Source organism: Callorhinus ursinus, unplaced genomic scaffold (genome assembly GCF_003265705.2).
Source record: "Callorhinus ursinus isolate GAN/ISIS: 27379988/994484 unplaced genomic scaffold, GSC_fseal_2.0 scaffold76, whole genome shotgun sequence".
Classification (NCBI taxonomy): Eukaryota; Metazoa; Chordata; class Mammalia; order Carnivora; family Otariidae; genus Callorhinus; species Callorhinus ursinus.
Window position 1 is genome coordinate 3,229,633 of NW_027397138.1, and position 16,388 is coordinate 3,246,020.

Here is a 16,388-nt window from a genome sequence, read left to right on the forward strand (position 1 = left end):
TTGGACAATGATATCACCATTTAAATTCTTTCAGTATTCATTTTCTTTTCCTTTCCATTCTCCTGTAAAATTTGTGAGTACATCGTTACTGTACAAACGGAAAACTGAGATATATGCTTCAGAATTTTGATGGCTCATTGTAAGTACATTTGACAGTTTTAATACATTTTCAACAGTAACAAAATAACCCCCCCCCCCGGCCCCGGGAAACTCAAGAGGGGATGGACACTTCTTCCTGAATCTCTGAAGTGCTATTCTTATGAGTGTCTGGGAAAACTGAGAGAGAGGAGAGAAATGAAGAGGAGACTCAGTGTGGGTAATCTTCTTGGTCATAGTGATAATAATTACTATCACAGAAATACTTGTACATGAGGATGGCTTCACTGTTTATAAAGCACTCCTCCATGCATTGTATCATTCACTTTCCAAAATACCCTCTTCACTCAGTGGAGGCTTATTTGTTCCCATTTTACAGATGAGTAAACAGAGGCACAGAGGTCTCCTTGTTACCAAGTGCTAAAGCCAGGTATTATTAAGTTTTTGGCAATTCTTAATGTTCTGTGTGACCACAAACCTGGAAGAACATGTATTTTATCTTTAAATCATTACCCGGAATAAGACAGCTTATTCCTACAAAATATATATTTGGAGGCTGGAAGGAACATAAAGACGTACTTGGCACCAACAGGAGAAAAACAACAGTGAATTCCAATACCTGGTCATCTAGTTTTTCACCTAATAAAGCAATCTGACAGGAATAATGGAAACAAAGGCCAAAAATGTGGGAAAACAAATTAAAGGCTTTTTGCAAAATGGAACTGCAATGCAGTTTAGTTTCTCTTACAAGCCGCCTAGGAGAATGGCTTTAATAGACTTAAGATAAATTTTCATAGGAGTCCTTGCTTTCTTTGAGAAATCAATCAAGTTTCCTTCTAAAGTTATTTTCCCAATTGGTTTGTTATGTTTCACAAAAGAAACACATAGGGACCAATATGTGCCAGGGCTGGATTTTGACTCCTGAGATTTTCCCAGACATGCTGAGCTCTGAAGAGGCACATTCTGCTGTTGCTGCTGAAGTAAAATGTTATACTCCCAGGTGAGTTGTGTTGACCAGAACACATTGATTTCTTGGCTGCTCTACTTCCTTGCCTCTCTTTTCTCCTTGAACAGCCTCTTTCCGAATCTGGACAACTCTTGCTGTCTTCACCGTGCACAATATCACCTCCTCATCGCTTCTCAATAAATGCCTCATGGTGGGCTCAGAGATGGGGTCCCGGGGCTGCTCAGGGCCACGTGGCTGCCAAGGAAAGGACCCTGGGCTGCGGTTCACCACTCACTCAAGGATCTCGCTGCTGTAAAGTGCTTTCTTTTGGGGCTGCCTGGGTGGCTCAGTCAGTTAGGCATCTGCCTTTGGCTCGGGTCATGATCTCGGGGTCCTGGGATCGAGCCCTGGATCAAGTCTGCTTCTCCCTCTGCTCCTCACCCCTCTCGTGTTCTCTGTTTCTCACTCTCTCTCTCAAATCAAAAATGAAATATTTAAAAAAAAAATGCTTTCTTTTGGAGTAGAGCTGGATTTACACACCCAGGTCCTTCAGGTGTCTGCTTAGCAGGGAAAGGTGGCAGTCGCACAGCTGCTCCCAGGTGTGTTATGGGGAGCTGGGTCCCTCATGGCCCCACCTCACCTCAAGCACCCAGCTTGGTTTTGCTCTCTCAGGCTACATCGGCGTCCTCAGGTCCTCGAGAGCGAGCGACAACTCTTCCCTCCAGGGCTTTTGCACACCCTACCCTCTCTCCCTGGAGGGCGCTCTCCATCCCTTCTCCTGGGTCTTGCCTCCTCATCCTTGAGGTCCAGCTGAAATGTCTTTTCTTCAGGGGTGCCTTCTCTGAGCCCACAGACCAAGCGCCAGCCCCCACACCTCATGCCCCTCCTGTAGCACACGCTTTACATTACCTGATACTTTTCTTTTTTAGCGCTTACTCTTGTGGAAAGTAACTAAATACATGACTCTTCATCGGAGCTGATAAAGCTGTGCAAGGGCAAAAACAGACTTTGCCTGATCTGTTCGCTGCTCTCACTCCTGTGTCAAGCTACACAGGTAGAACACGCACCACAAATGCTTATTTACTGAATTAGCCTCTGACACAGGTCTTACTTGGGCAACCTCTTGAGCCAAAGCAGTCTTACCTTATAAAACCTGCACAGACCATTAGAGGCCCTTTTTACAACAGAGGCCCTTTTTACAACAGAGCCCCCGGCTGCCTTTCCTGCCTTTTGGCCTGTGACTCCTCCATCTTATCCATGATTTCCAACACCACCTACAGCTGATCATTCCCCAACGTGTACTCTTGTGCCCGAAGCTCGCTCTCCATACCAAACCAGTATGTCCAACTATGTACCAGGAATTTATTCTCTGGACCTCTCATGTCACAGACTGGAAAGCATTACCCTCAAACCTCCCCCTTCTCCTGTTTTGATTCTCTATGAAGGACACCCCCACCTACTGCCACACTGGTCTGTCCCAGAACCCTGGGCATCTATCTAGAGCCCCTGTTCTCACTATCTGCATCCAACCAAACTCGGAGGCCAATGGTGCACCTTCTCTAGTCACACTGCCCCAGGACAGGCCTCCTCTGAATCTTGTTTGGATTGCTACAGTAGCCTCCTGGGCTCCCTGCCTCCAGCCTTCATCTTTGTTGTAAAGTTATTTCTTCCTTAAAAATCGGATCATGTCACTGACCTTATATAACACCCTTACGGGGCTCCTTGAGGACAAGGATCTGGCCAGACTTATTTATCACTGCACCTTATCCACACCTTTCCAGCCTCCATACCCAGTTACACTGTGAGCCTGGGAAGTTCTGAGTATGTTATGTTCTTACACCCTAATTCCACTGTACAGCTGTTTGTCTCCATGGAATGCCTTCTCTTGGGAATACACCTGACTCATTCTAGAAGCTTCAATTCAAACACTCCTTCTCCAAAGTCAATCCTGCCTCCTGCAGACAGATGGAGGCGCCCTTACCACGTTCCCCCTCCACTGTGTGCATAACTCCAGGACACTAATTATCATCTGCATTTTTCAGTGTCTGTATGCTTGTTGGTCTCCACTCAAACGTTCCAGAACAACCCTAGATCAGGGATTGTCTCTTACTCATTGTTAAGTTTGGTACCTGGTACAGCCCTAAATGTCAAATAAATGTTGTTAAATGAAATTAAGAATTAATTTACACAAAACTCTTCCCTATATAAGTGGAGGGAACATTCAAACACTGAAGAATCTGTTTCTTCATCTATAAGAAATTAAGAGACTGATAACATACAATCCCTAAGTGCTTCTTGCTTTATGAATCTATGAATAGGGGTTAGACAGAGCTAGTACAACTTTAACCCTGAACTATGGGGTTCACGCCCACCTGACATCACGGAGAACATTACCAATCCCATGATTACTCATAATGATTTCTAGCCACTTCCCAAACTGTGCTGGCCATTGTGGACACTTATCTACAATCTACTGAAGTGATCTATTCATGTGTTTGGCTCTTTCAACAGGCTGTGAGCTACTCAGAGGCAGGGACCTTGACTTTTTCATCTCTGCTGGAACTCCGCTGGAACTGTACTCTCAATAAATGCTTCCTGAACTGAACTACGTCATTTCTGACCTCAGAGTCTTCATTTCCATTTTTATTTCTCTAGACCCACACATGTGTCCAGCTATGTTTGTACCTGGAATATCAAACATTAAGAATGAAGTCTAAAAATCTGATGAAATCATTAATGGAGACTAGAACCACAACCACTGAAAATACAGTAGAGCCCATTTCATTTTTCCATGGTGTCCTTGGGGTCTGTGACTATCAGGCAGAACCAGAGGAAATCAACATGACCCAGTGGATTAGAACGATAAAACAACAAAGAGGAACATGTTTATACACCTATCCCTGGAAGATGCAAAAGCTTTATGACCAAAAATGGATGGGCATGGATAATTCTGGAGTTATGGCAGCTGGTGGAGGCCGCACTTCTTACTCACTGAAATTTTCTGATGTATTTATATTTGTGGTCTCTTTCCCTGTAGTAGAATAGAAGCATGGAAGCTGCCTGAGAGCGGAGACCTTGTGTCTTGTCCACGGCCTTGTCCCCAGGGATTATTGAGAGTATCTGAAAATATATTAAATATTTCTAGAATGGAGAGTTCAATTCTGGCATTCTCCTTAACCATTAATTCATTGTAGATGGCTATTTCCAGACCATTACACTTAGCGTTGTAAACCTCTCTTCAGGGATTACATATACATATTTATCCTTGACATTTTACCATTATCAGACATATATTTAACTCATAATCTTATTTACTGCCTGTCTTCCTCTTTAGAATATGAGCTCCACAGAGCATCGGCTTTTGTCTATTTTGTTCACCGATGTATTCCTAGAACCTATGACAGCAGATGCAGTAAGCATTCAACAAATATCTGTTAAATAAATGAAATATTCAAGTGCCTGTATTTACAAAACTCTTTTCGAAGCAAATTAGGTGATACACCAACCAACAAACCACCCCCCAAAAAACCTGGATTCATACTACATTCACCCTTCCCCCATGCCCCAAATCTTCTGTAATATTCCTGACTTGCAATCCATTTGGCCTCAGTTTAGATACTTTCAATAAGACACACTCACTGCCTTAGGAAGCAGCCCAGTGGTTGACGGGTTCAGTGTTCTCAAAGCTCTTTTTAATACTGCACCTGCATCTACCTGCCTGTCATTAGCTCAGACTGCCTGTCGCTTCCCAGAGACTGGTTTTACTTTTTGTAACTATACAGAAAAAGTCAAATTTCTCTCGCACCTTGTCTCAGTTATCTACTGCTGTGTAACCCAAAACTACGTGGCTTAAATAACCCGTAATGCTTTTATTATCTCTCCCGGCTTCAGAGGCTGAATGGGGAAAGTTCTTCCTTGGGGTCTCTCATGCAATTGCAGTCCCAGGGAGCTGGGTCTGCAGTCACTGGACATGTCTGTTGGTTGATAGTAGCCACTGGCTGGGACCATAGTTGGGGCTGAGCCTATGTTTCCTTGCAGCATGGTGGCTGGGTTCCTTTCATTATTTCCTTTAATTCCTTTAATTGTTCGAACAGTCTCGTGAGATAGGCACTATGATCGCACCTATTTGATAAAGAAATTGAATTTAAGAACTTGTCCTAGGTCACAGTGCTCCTAAGTGGAAGAGCTTGTTTTAACCCTGGCAGTTTGGTTCTAAACCAGGGATTGGCAAACTATAGCCCATGGGCCAAACCTGGCCGCTTGGGATGCAGCCACGCCCATGCATTAACATATTACCTAGAGCTGCTTTCCTGCTATAAAGACAAGAGTGGAGTGGTGGAGGCAGAGACCATATGAGTCACAAAGCCTAAAATACTTACTATTTGGCTCTCTACATAAAAAATCTGCTGACCTCACTTATTGCATGCCTGCTTTGCTTGGTCCTTTGCATGGTGATTTACATTGTCACTATTTTTCACAGGAACCTGGTAGACATTGCCACTTCGATTCTACAGCTAGAGAGATAGACAGTGGGGCTCAGTAGTTAAGGAAGGAATTTTTGCAAGGCCACTCAGCCAGTAAGTGACAAAACACAGGTTCGCACCCAAGTCAATTTGGCGTTACAGCTCATGCTCTTTTCCCCACCCTGCACAGCCTATGTAGAAGCATCTGTTAACCATCTGTTTCAAACTCCCTCCCCAAACGTGGCTCCGGATCAACATCGAGCTCAGAGCGGTGCTTCTAGAATCAAGCTTTTTCCTCCTTTGAAAATTGGGACCATCTTTGACAGGCTCTGGTCTTTTGGCACCTTTCCTGTTTTCCTCAATTGCTGAAAAACTGCCACCAGGACTTGGGCGGCAGCTGCGACTTCTTTCAGCTCTCTGACTTGAGACCCAACCTTCTTTAGCGCAGCTCTATCTCCTGCTATTTTCTTACACTTCTAGGTCGTCAGTTCCCGCTCAAAATCTGCTCTCCCCTCTTCTGTGATAAAGGAGCTGAGAGGTGGGGGGTGGGGTGGGGGGGCTTCAGCTTCCCTGTTATCTCTTATTTATTGGGCGCTCAGTGATTTTAACTCTGTGCAGGCACTCTTCCAAGTGCTTAACAGATAACTAACCCCTTTTTCCTCACATCAGTCCCGGGGAGAAGGAAGGAGGGGGGATGATCCCCCTACTACAGGTTGGAAACAGGCAGGGATAGGTGAAGTAAAGTGGAGTCCACCTGGACCAGGGTCTGTGTCTCCAGTCACGACCCTCTGCTGCCGGTCCCCTAAATGCTTGCCCCAACTCGTGCCCCAACTCGTGGGTGTGGCCACATTCTCCTTCCTCTGAACACCATTCGAACGTACCATTCCAATGGCCTCAGCATTTCCGAGATGGAGTGCTTTTACTACCAGTCCATCGGCCACAGTCTAGGCTGATCACACCTCAAATACCACGTATCTCTGTATTCACACGTGGCTGCCACGTACTTTCTCCCCGTCCTGGCAATGCCCCTTCTTCTTCCCGAGTACTTGGTGGCCTTATTCTGAGTCTCCTGATTTCTAGGAGCTATTTTTGCACATGAAACTCTTCTAAGGCAGAAGACAAAGCTCAAAGGAGATTTATGTTTCCTTCCTCCATCTCATTATCGAAAGTCTCAGGAACCAGCTAATAGATTTGTGTGAGGAAGAATTCTAAAGACAAAGCCTTTTAAACTAAGGCAGAGCTTCCAACCACAGGAGACAAGTAGGTTTCAGATACGCTGTGACATTGAACCTCCTAACTCTTGGGTAGATGAGTGTGACCTCATATAGCTGGACCCCCAGGGCTGGTCATCTCTGGCTGGGGTTAGCCTTTCTCTTTACCTGAAAGTACTGTACAAATATTATCATCTTCCGTGTGCACCATAATGGGACAAAGGTTATGAAGCCTGTAATAAATCACTAATAATGTTACCCTTGTCTTAGCTCTGATTACATTTTAAACAATATGCCTAGGGAGGTTACTGGATCCAAAGCATTCTGAACAATACCGAAATTAAAACCTCCCCAATATTGAAATCTCCATGCGTAGGACACTCTCCATGTGTAGGATTATAGATGCTATGGATGTTGACAATTCATTCCAGTGAGGATACCTATCTATTTTCACTCTTTTTCTCACAAGCCCAGTGTGGATAGCAGTGCTCTTACCCTTTGTCTCTATTCTTGGTCACTGCACAGGTAGACAAACAGATGAAGGGGACCCACTATTGGGTATTTACTTTTCTCTATGACATTCTCATATGCGCTGAAGAACCTCAGAATAAAGGAGAACTGCCCTTCTCTACCCTTAGACTCAGCAAAGCACAGTCACTAGACATTAAGAGAACTCACGAGTAAGTGGGAATTTAGACATCATTCTGGTTCATTCCACCCTGCTTTGCAGATGAGGAAACAGGTCTAGACAGATGAGCTTCTTAGACCAACATCATATTACTAGCAATAACCTTAATCTTTCCAAGACATTGGCTCCAGAATTCCAAGCTGCCTTTTGAGCTTCAAATGACGCCTCGTGTTCATAACTTCTCAGCTGTGTGATTTCAATATTGCGGAGGTTTTAATTTTGGTATTTTTCAGAATGCTGCACGCTTAAGAAAGAAGAAATGTGTTTAGAGTAGATGCTCTGTTTACTTTTTATCTTCAAAAATGTTTCACAAACATTAAAAACTTAATCCTCTCAAGATAGCTGAGAAGTTGAAAACAACTTTATCTCCTCCCACAAATAGAGAAACAGGGAGAAATGACCTTCTCCAAGTATACTCCGGGGCTGATATTAATGTGGGGGCTGGAATTCAGACCTGTCTGCTCGTGGGCTCAGATGATTGCACTGCTGGGAAGACAAGTGCTTCCTGCCATTTCTGGAAAGAAAACTATGTACAAACACTAAATTAAAGGGTAGGTCTCAAAGGAGGAACAGCTCTTGAAGATAAACCTTCTGAAAGGTAAAATCATTGAGCTAAAATTAACTTGTACTATCACCCATATTTTCCATGGAGGGAAAGAAATAAAATGCCAGCTTTAAACCACCTGCCCTTGGTTTTATTACATGTGATTTCTTGGATTTGACCTATCAGTTGGCATTAAGAAATCACCTGGAGATGGGTAGGTGTTCCAGTCACTCACCATCCTGCCTTACCCAGCCCGTGCTGCTGTCTCCTAGGTACAGTTGAGGGACATATTCTCTGGACTGTAGAAGACTCGTGTCCCTGTTCTTTCTAGTTTTCGGGAAGTTAGATATTTCAAGAGGTGTATACTTAAGGGGTTGAATAACTTTGTGGAATGGTTTACTTTATATGGGAAAAGTCTTCATTTGAAATAAGAAAAAGGAGTGAATGAGGAATGAAAGGAAACAAGGGAAGAAGGAAGAGATGAGAGGAAGGAAACAGGAAAGGAGAGAAAAGGAACTACGGAGTGAGATAGGAAAGAAAAGAAACGAAGGCTATAGGAAAACAGGCACGTAGGTAACATCTTGGGAAGAGGTGAATCTAGGAGGCACGGGGCAGCTTTCTGAAGGGAATGGGGTGCATTCCCTTCCATATAACGAAGGCCATATACAAAGGCATGGAAACAAGAAAATATATTCACTAAGTGTTAGGATTAGCAATCTTTGGGGGGAACAGATGATATTAATCTGATGAGCGTTCACTCTAAACTATCTTCCAGAACGTTCGTTTGTCCTGAAAAGTTAAAAGCACAAACCAGAGGGGCGCCATGATCCATGGAACCTAGGTCTTGGGGCCACTGCATCATGCCATTCATTTTTGTAATCTCTCTCTTTGCCCAAAGATGTCACATTACTGGGGAGCCCTAGGATAAATCTGCTCATGATCCACCCAGAGACCCCTTGTGAGCACTTTCGGTCTGTCTTCTGCAGAGCGTGGATTCCCACAAGTCTGTGAGCCACTCCAGGGGCTGGCCCACATTAGCACATAGTGGGCCCTTAATAAATATTTGTTGATTGGATGCATGTGGGAACCTTGCATCTCAGGACAATGAAGGTACCTTTTCTTTGCCATGTTTAGACCTAGCAATTTCTAAATGGCAGCTTTTTTAGAAAGATCCTTGACCAATTCACTTTGGCAGTGGCTGCTAAGATTATATAGCTTTGTCCAAATCTCTTCTTTGCATTTCAGGAAATAAAGTATTTCCCAGACTGACATCTCTTAAAGATTTTTTTCCCTGCAGAGAGGTACACATCAGCTACTAATCTCATCACATTTCCATTTCCTTCCAGGCTCATCTGCTCATCATTTTCTATTCATAAAACTTGCTTGATTCTAATCTTCCCGATCAGCAGGAACTAAACACCTCCTCAAAGTTTCTTTAGAATGATGGTGATTACCACACATGTGCCTACTCCCCCTTTCAAACAGATGGGTCCAATCTAGGTGCTCACATGTGGGCCATTAAGAAAGTTCTGCTATGAACGAAGATGTGACATCATATCAGCCCCAGGACTAAATCCCCCTGTACTATTTCGTAATTCCCCTGACATCAAGGCCTTAGTCCATATACTATTCCACATTCCCCTCTCTGTGAAACAGAATCCACCAGGTATGAATTACAATGTGAGGTCTATATTGGTAGGCTCCCCTACTTCCCAGCACTGGACCTCACACTTTATGTTACTTCTATCCAGGCAGACTCTCATGCCTTTGGCTCCACTGATGATGCTTTTTGGATTTCAACACTAACACTTCCACCAGACACCAGATTTTTGTCATTCTATCCACAATCAAGACTTACTGCAAGAATATAAATACACTGTTCTAGTTACTAGCTCAGGAAAAAGCTTTGCTCCTCTCGCTCGGTAATTCAACATGGGTTTGTATGGCAACTCAGCAGGTCCTTTAACACCTTATCTACCTAAAAATATGAATTTTAAATATACCCACTTAAAAAAATTAGGCCCATGGGCACAGATGAGAGCACATGTAGACTAAGGCAAAATTCATGGAAAAATTGGTGGCCCAGAGAAAGGCTTTGCCTGTGCCCATGCAGTGTAGTATAAAAATTTCTGCCAAAATTTATAACTAGATAGGTTTCATATAAAAATTCAAATTCCCAGCTTCTCCTGAAAACTCAGGACTGGCCTACCCGTCTCTTGTGTTCCTGATGCTTCAGCCATGTCAGCATCATTCGTCAACAATACTGTGCAGAAATTTTTCTTAGCATGGAGAAATACTTCTCACCGTCCATATTCTTATCAAAAATGGTTATAAAAGATAGATGGAGAAGTCTTCATATTCAAAGACAAATGGAAGAGAGCACATTTCTTTTTGTAAGTGATTACATTCCTGTAAGCGTCGTATGCAAACACTCGGCCTGCTATCCCTTGCTCATTTATGATGCCGGAGTGGGCTCTGCAGACATTGGAGCCTGTAACACTGGGTTCAAGGTCTTGGTAAAAATCTCTCTGTAATGATAGGATGTATATTTTAATGTGTGGTAGAGATAAAACTGTAGCTTTTGGCAGAGACCATTCAGAGCAAGTGGAGTTGTACATATATCATTCCTACTCCAGGTATGATGATTTCATGTACCATGATTTTATAAAAATCAGAAGTTTCAAAAAGAAAAAAACTGAAAGCATCTTTCGCCCTACAGTCATCTAAACAACAAATATGAGCCATCTCGAACACTTCTCTGGCCCTCCTCCCACATCTCATCAGTCATTAACAAGGGGAAATACCAGCTGTGAATCAGAAATAGGTGAAGATAGAGGCAGTTCTTCGCCGGGATGCAGAGCTTAGCATCAAAGAGCATGGGCTGGCTTTGGTGCTCTGTGACCTCCTCAGCCAGGTGTCCCTGAGTGGGGCACCACCTATGTCATTCTAACGGCAGCCCTGAGAATTCTATGAAGTGTCAGTTGTAGCTCTTGGTTCTTTTCTTCTCTCTTCTTGGGGTCAGGCTCTCATTATCTCCTGCCTAACCCGTGGTGTGGGTCTTCAACCTGGTTTCCCGGCCTCTGGTCTTGCCTTATCTCAGTCCATTTTTTAGAAAACCAGAGACCGGAGAATCTTCGAATATGAAATTCAGATGATGTCAGTCCCCTGCTGAGAGGACCTCAGGGGTTGCCCACTGCTTAAAGCAAATCTTAGAAAATGTGTCATGGAGAACATCAGTCCTGAATGTGCTTGCCTTAAAAAGAGAGGGTCCAGGATCCCAGAAGTCTGAAGAACACTGTAGATAGATGTTTCCTGGAGTTTTACAATGCACGTAAATCAGAGTAAAGCAAAAGCAAGGAATTTGATTTAATTTTGTTTAAATCAGTATTTGCCAAGCTTATGTGACTACAAGACCCTTTTGTTGAGTGATGCTTATTAACATCCTTTAGATTTGCTATTTTAAGGAACATACTTTGGGAAATGCTGAATTACAAGATAAAGCCCACATTCTTCATTATTAACCTGTAAGATTCTTTAGTATTGATATAGCCTGTCCACTGGGTTACTCTCAGCCTCTAGTTTCTATCCAGACTATACCCAAAGTTTTAATCACAATCAGATCACTTAGTTCAACACACATATACCAGTGTTTTACAATGTGCCGTGTTTTAGACACTGGATATAAGGTGGTGAGCAACATGGGCTCCCTTCTCTCGGGAAGCTCATAGTCTACTTCTTCTTCCAACAAAAGACATGCACTTCAATCCCCTTTCACCTCTGATTGGGATTCCCACTGCATAGAATCCCTTTTATTCCCTTATTCTTATAATTCTTTTAAAATCCTCCAAGGCCAGATGCAAATGTCTGTTTCTTTATGACACCTTCTCAGAGACCACGTTCAGAATCCTTCCTTTTTATGATTCACTTGTCTTTATTCATATACTAACATCTCACTGATCACATATCTAATTATTATGTTTGTCCTCTTTAACACCCTTGCACTGAAAGAGCTTGTAAGCTCCCTGGCGGTGAAGACGATGTCACATCAATCACCATATTGGCAGCACTAGGCAAGATGTCCCAATACATAATAAATGCTAAACTAACATCAGTTCCCTTAGGTTTCACAAGAGGCATCAGGAATACAGCTCTGAATTGGTGAAGGAATTATTTATCCGGCCTTGTTTTCTTACTTCTAACAGTATGTTATTTTAATTTTAAGTCATAGTAAGGATCTTAGATTGCTAATAAATTAGAATAAATTAGGTAGATATCCTGTTGGTTGAAACAAACATTATTCATTATCCCATTAACAGAGCTATTAAAAATCCTGTGTACTCTTGTATTAATCACATAACAGATAAGGTTTGTTCTTTGCACATAATAAAATTAAAATCCCTGGGGAAACATGTCTCAGGATACAGCTACTAAAAGAGAAAGATGGGTCATCTTAGATACTTAAAGTATCTTAATCACTTTCACAAGACAAAAGGGAGTATATGTAGGTTTTAAATAAAGATCAATTCAGTAGACTTACATAGATTCGGAAAGACAAACTTGAGGATGACCATAATGGTCAATATGCAATATTTAGGAAGTATTTATGATGTATCCATATTCAGCAAATTTATCAGATGTGTATTTATATTCATCCAGTTCTTGCCTTCCAGGAGAATGTAAACATAGCTACCCAGTCCCAGGTCTAAACTACATTCTACTTCAGAATTTATGCTCATTTCTATCAAACTGCCTGAAAACTGTTTGTGAGTTCCCTGAGGGCAGGAATTTCTTTCCAATCTCAGGACCTAGAACGAGATGGATGAAAGCAATGTAGGGAAAAGTAAACTGCCAAAGATTTGAAAACTCAGATATCACAAACATTAGCAATGAAATAATCCCATGCTGTATGCAGAAAAGGAAACCTACCACAAATATAAAATATAGATCCTACCCATCAAATGAAAAGCCTGGAAATGTTAATAATGTAGTAAGGAATTTAAAAAGCAATGGCATGGGTGCTCTAGGACCCCTTTTGTTAAAAATTCTCGAATATTTGAATCACTGGAGCAAAATAAAAAGTGCAACAGTTTTCTTTTTAATCATTTACATGTTTTGTTTTTTTCTTAAAACTCTTTTCCCAGAAATAAAGGGAGGGAAAAAAAGCCAAATTATCTTTTGACCCTGAAATCAAATAGACTCAGAAATCCAATAACTACAAGAATAGTTAGAAAAAATAAAAGCCTAAAACTTGGACTCTACTCCCAGTCAACACTCATCTGTTTAAATTCCATTTAAAATGATTCTTCACTTTTTACTTTTTCAACATTGGAGGCAGAGGGCTCAGCAAGTACATTCTCATCATCATGCCCCAGAGGCAGCCCTCACCGCCAAGCCTAAGTAATGTAAAAACAGTGGCTGGTGAACTTTCTGCCCACATCAAAAGCAAAATAGATTAAATGTGTTAAATCATGGAAGATAAATGAGAGTCACACTGCCCCAGGAGTCAATTAAAAATGTATAACTCAAGTTGTGTATCTGTAAACTCTAGAAATAGTCATTTTGCTCAGACGAAAATATTGAAAAGTCATTTGAAATGAAAGACCTTCCATAAGTACTCAGTTTCTATGCTGGATGAAAATGTAATACAGTAGTTTTTACAGATGACACTCTACAATCTTGAATTTTTATTCTCAGAGTATGATTATGATGATCAAATATGACTTCCTACTATGTGTTACATTCACACAGGCCAGAGTTGTCCCCGTGCTTAACAGATATACCCTCCCTGTTCATCTTATGAACCAGGGTGTAACATTGCCAGGACATTTCTCCCTCCCCTTCCTCCCTCCCTCCCTCCCACCTTCCTTCCTTCCTTCCTTCCTTCCTTCCTTCCTTCCTTCCTTCCTTCCTTCCTTCCTTCCTTCCTTCCTTCCTTCCTTCCACATCTCTTTCTCTCTCTCCTCCCAAAACTTTCTTCTCAGAAGATCAGGCTGACAAGCACCTATGTGTGAAAGAGATCCCTGGTGGGCAGCACTGGAAAAAAGTGAGTAATGAATAATGAATACCTCTTTGTAAGACTCTACTTAGCGGGCAGTGGAAACTATTTTGACTTTATGGCAAAAGCTCTTGGGGAGAAATATTCCCAAACCATGTTTAAATGCGTGAGAGGCAGCAGAGATTGCCAAGCACTTGGCAAGATTTACCACCACAACGCACACACAGGGAAGGCTGAGTTATTTGCTCCAATCATCCCAAAAAATCTCATTCCAGATTTTAACATGTAACTTTGTGAATGAGCATCTTTCTTTTCCTCTGGCTTTGTCAAAGGAGTATGTCAGGGATTCCAATAGTCGACCAATGTAAGAAACAATAATTCACTAAAACATACGGAGAATGTCCTAGGAAGCCTTCTATGACAGTAAGAGGAACCAGTTTATAAAGCTTCCAAACTGAGTAGATTTTTACCAGAATGAAAAACTCTGCAGAAAGCTTATGATAAAAATGGTTTTTGAATCGACTTAAAAGCGATGAGGATTTCTATTGATCATAAAGAGTTATTGGTTTCCAAGCTCCAAAGAACAGGCCCATTACCAAAACATATAGGCTCACAGCCTTCCCCAGAAATCTCTAGAAATGATACAAATAAAAGATGACATGAGACATCAGGTAATTGTGTTGGCTGCAGCTGAAGGCTACCTGGCAATGACATATGGCTGTTATCGAGGTTCTTTTCGGTTTTGAAATCCAATGTTCAGGGGCCCAGGACTCACCACTGCAATCAGGGCAGGCTCACTGTGGACAACCCGTGTGCCCTCACCCAGCTGCTCCCCTGACACACTTCAGATCCTCAGGCCAGTTCGTCTTAGTGCTTTCTCAGTGCTTTTGAGTTTGTGGGTCTGCCACCACAGGTGATCTATTACTGAAAACTATAGGGTGACAGGGACCTTTCATATTCTGGGCCCCTAACCCATTTCAGTAATAATATTGAGGCCACCTCATTCATGCCATGCCTTCAGAGCACTTTCATATCTGTGATCTCATGTGATTCTCCCAACAAATTGATGAAGGAAGTTGGTCAAGCAGGATTAATCCATTTGATACCTGATGGAAGACCCAGCAAGGTCAAAAGCTTTTCCTAAAGTCACTCGGCTCGTGGGTGACAGCGTGGTCTCAAAAGACATAGCCCTTTGTAAAATCCAGGCTAATGCTCCCACACCCTCCTAGACTCAGAGGGCATGAACTCAAGCTCACGGACACTCCTTAGAAAAACCAGCTAACAGTAAGGAATTAGCATGTCTTCACATATGAAAGTATTATATTGTTTATAGCAGAATACTTTGAATTCACTAGTCTCAATCTGAAATATGTATTTTTTTAAAGATTTCATTTATTTATTAGGGAAAGAGAGAGAGAGATCACGAGCAGGGGGAGGGACAGAGGGAGAAACAGACTCCCCACTGGGCATGGAGCCCGATGCGGGACTCCATCCCAGGACCTGGGATCATGACCTGAGCTGAAGGCAGACACTTAACCGACTGAGCCACCCAGGTACCCTGAAATATGTATTTTATGTTCAATAATTACTTCTTGGGGACCTGCAATGTGAAAGCACTGTGGGGGAGAGAGGGATGAACATGACTGAAAAGATGGTCTCTACCCCTACTTGAGGTAGAGGCATGCTTACAAATAAGGTAGGGATAAATGGAAGTGGGAGAAGCTCTATATGTGGGTTGTGTACCAAAGTCCTCAGTCTAAAAATTCCTAATGGCATCATTGATGCTATGGTGCCATTTTAAATGCCACCCAAGTGTCCTGCGGAACCTGGTGTTTTAAAGGAACACCCGTTCCTTTTGGAAAATCAAAGTCCTGGAAAAGGAATCTGTATCATTGACTTCTCTTTTTATAAGGTGATTATGGAATTCAACCTCATAAAATGGGATGTTTTTAAATCTATCTGGAATGATGTATTTGTGTTGTTTTGGAGGGCTGCCCAGAGGATTTCTCAAGGTTTTGCTTATCCTTAGGACCTATATTTCTCACAAAATGCTACGGAAGAAAAGATCATAGGTTTTACACATCTTTTTTCTGGGTTTATAGGATGCCAGGTTTATCTGCCACTTATTCTCTGCACCCCTGCCCCTCCCCCATCCCAGTGTCGATGCGAACAAGGGACCACGTAGTTCCAGTTGTTTCTCTTAGCCTTCTTAGAACCAAGGGGGATGCCGGCTTCTGGGTGACCTGACACCGAGGACAGCAGGGCAGAAGCACCAGGGTTCTCGGCATTGTCACACAGCCGAGCAATTCCTAACCCTGCATGGCTCCTGGACTTCAGTTATGTGAGTTATGTGAGTAATGCATATTCTGACTTTGAGTTTATTCTTCCCAAACTTCAGTAACTAATTCTACAGAATTTTAAAAAGCTGACTGAGACAGGCTGGGG

General features: G+C 42.4%; 1 protein-coding gene across 1 annotated transcript in view; it reads right to left on the reverse strand.

The window, feature by feature from the left end:
- The window catches only part of FAT3 (FAT atypical cadherin 3), a 643,793-nt gene that overhangs the window by 126,571 nt on the left and 500,834 nt on the right, over positions 1-16,388 (reverse strand). The gene's annotated exons all lie outside the window — the stretch shown is intronic.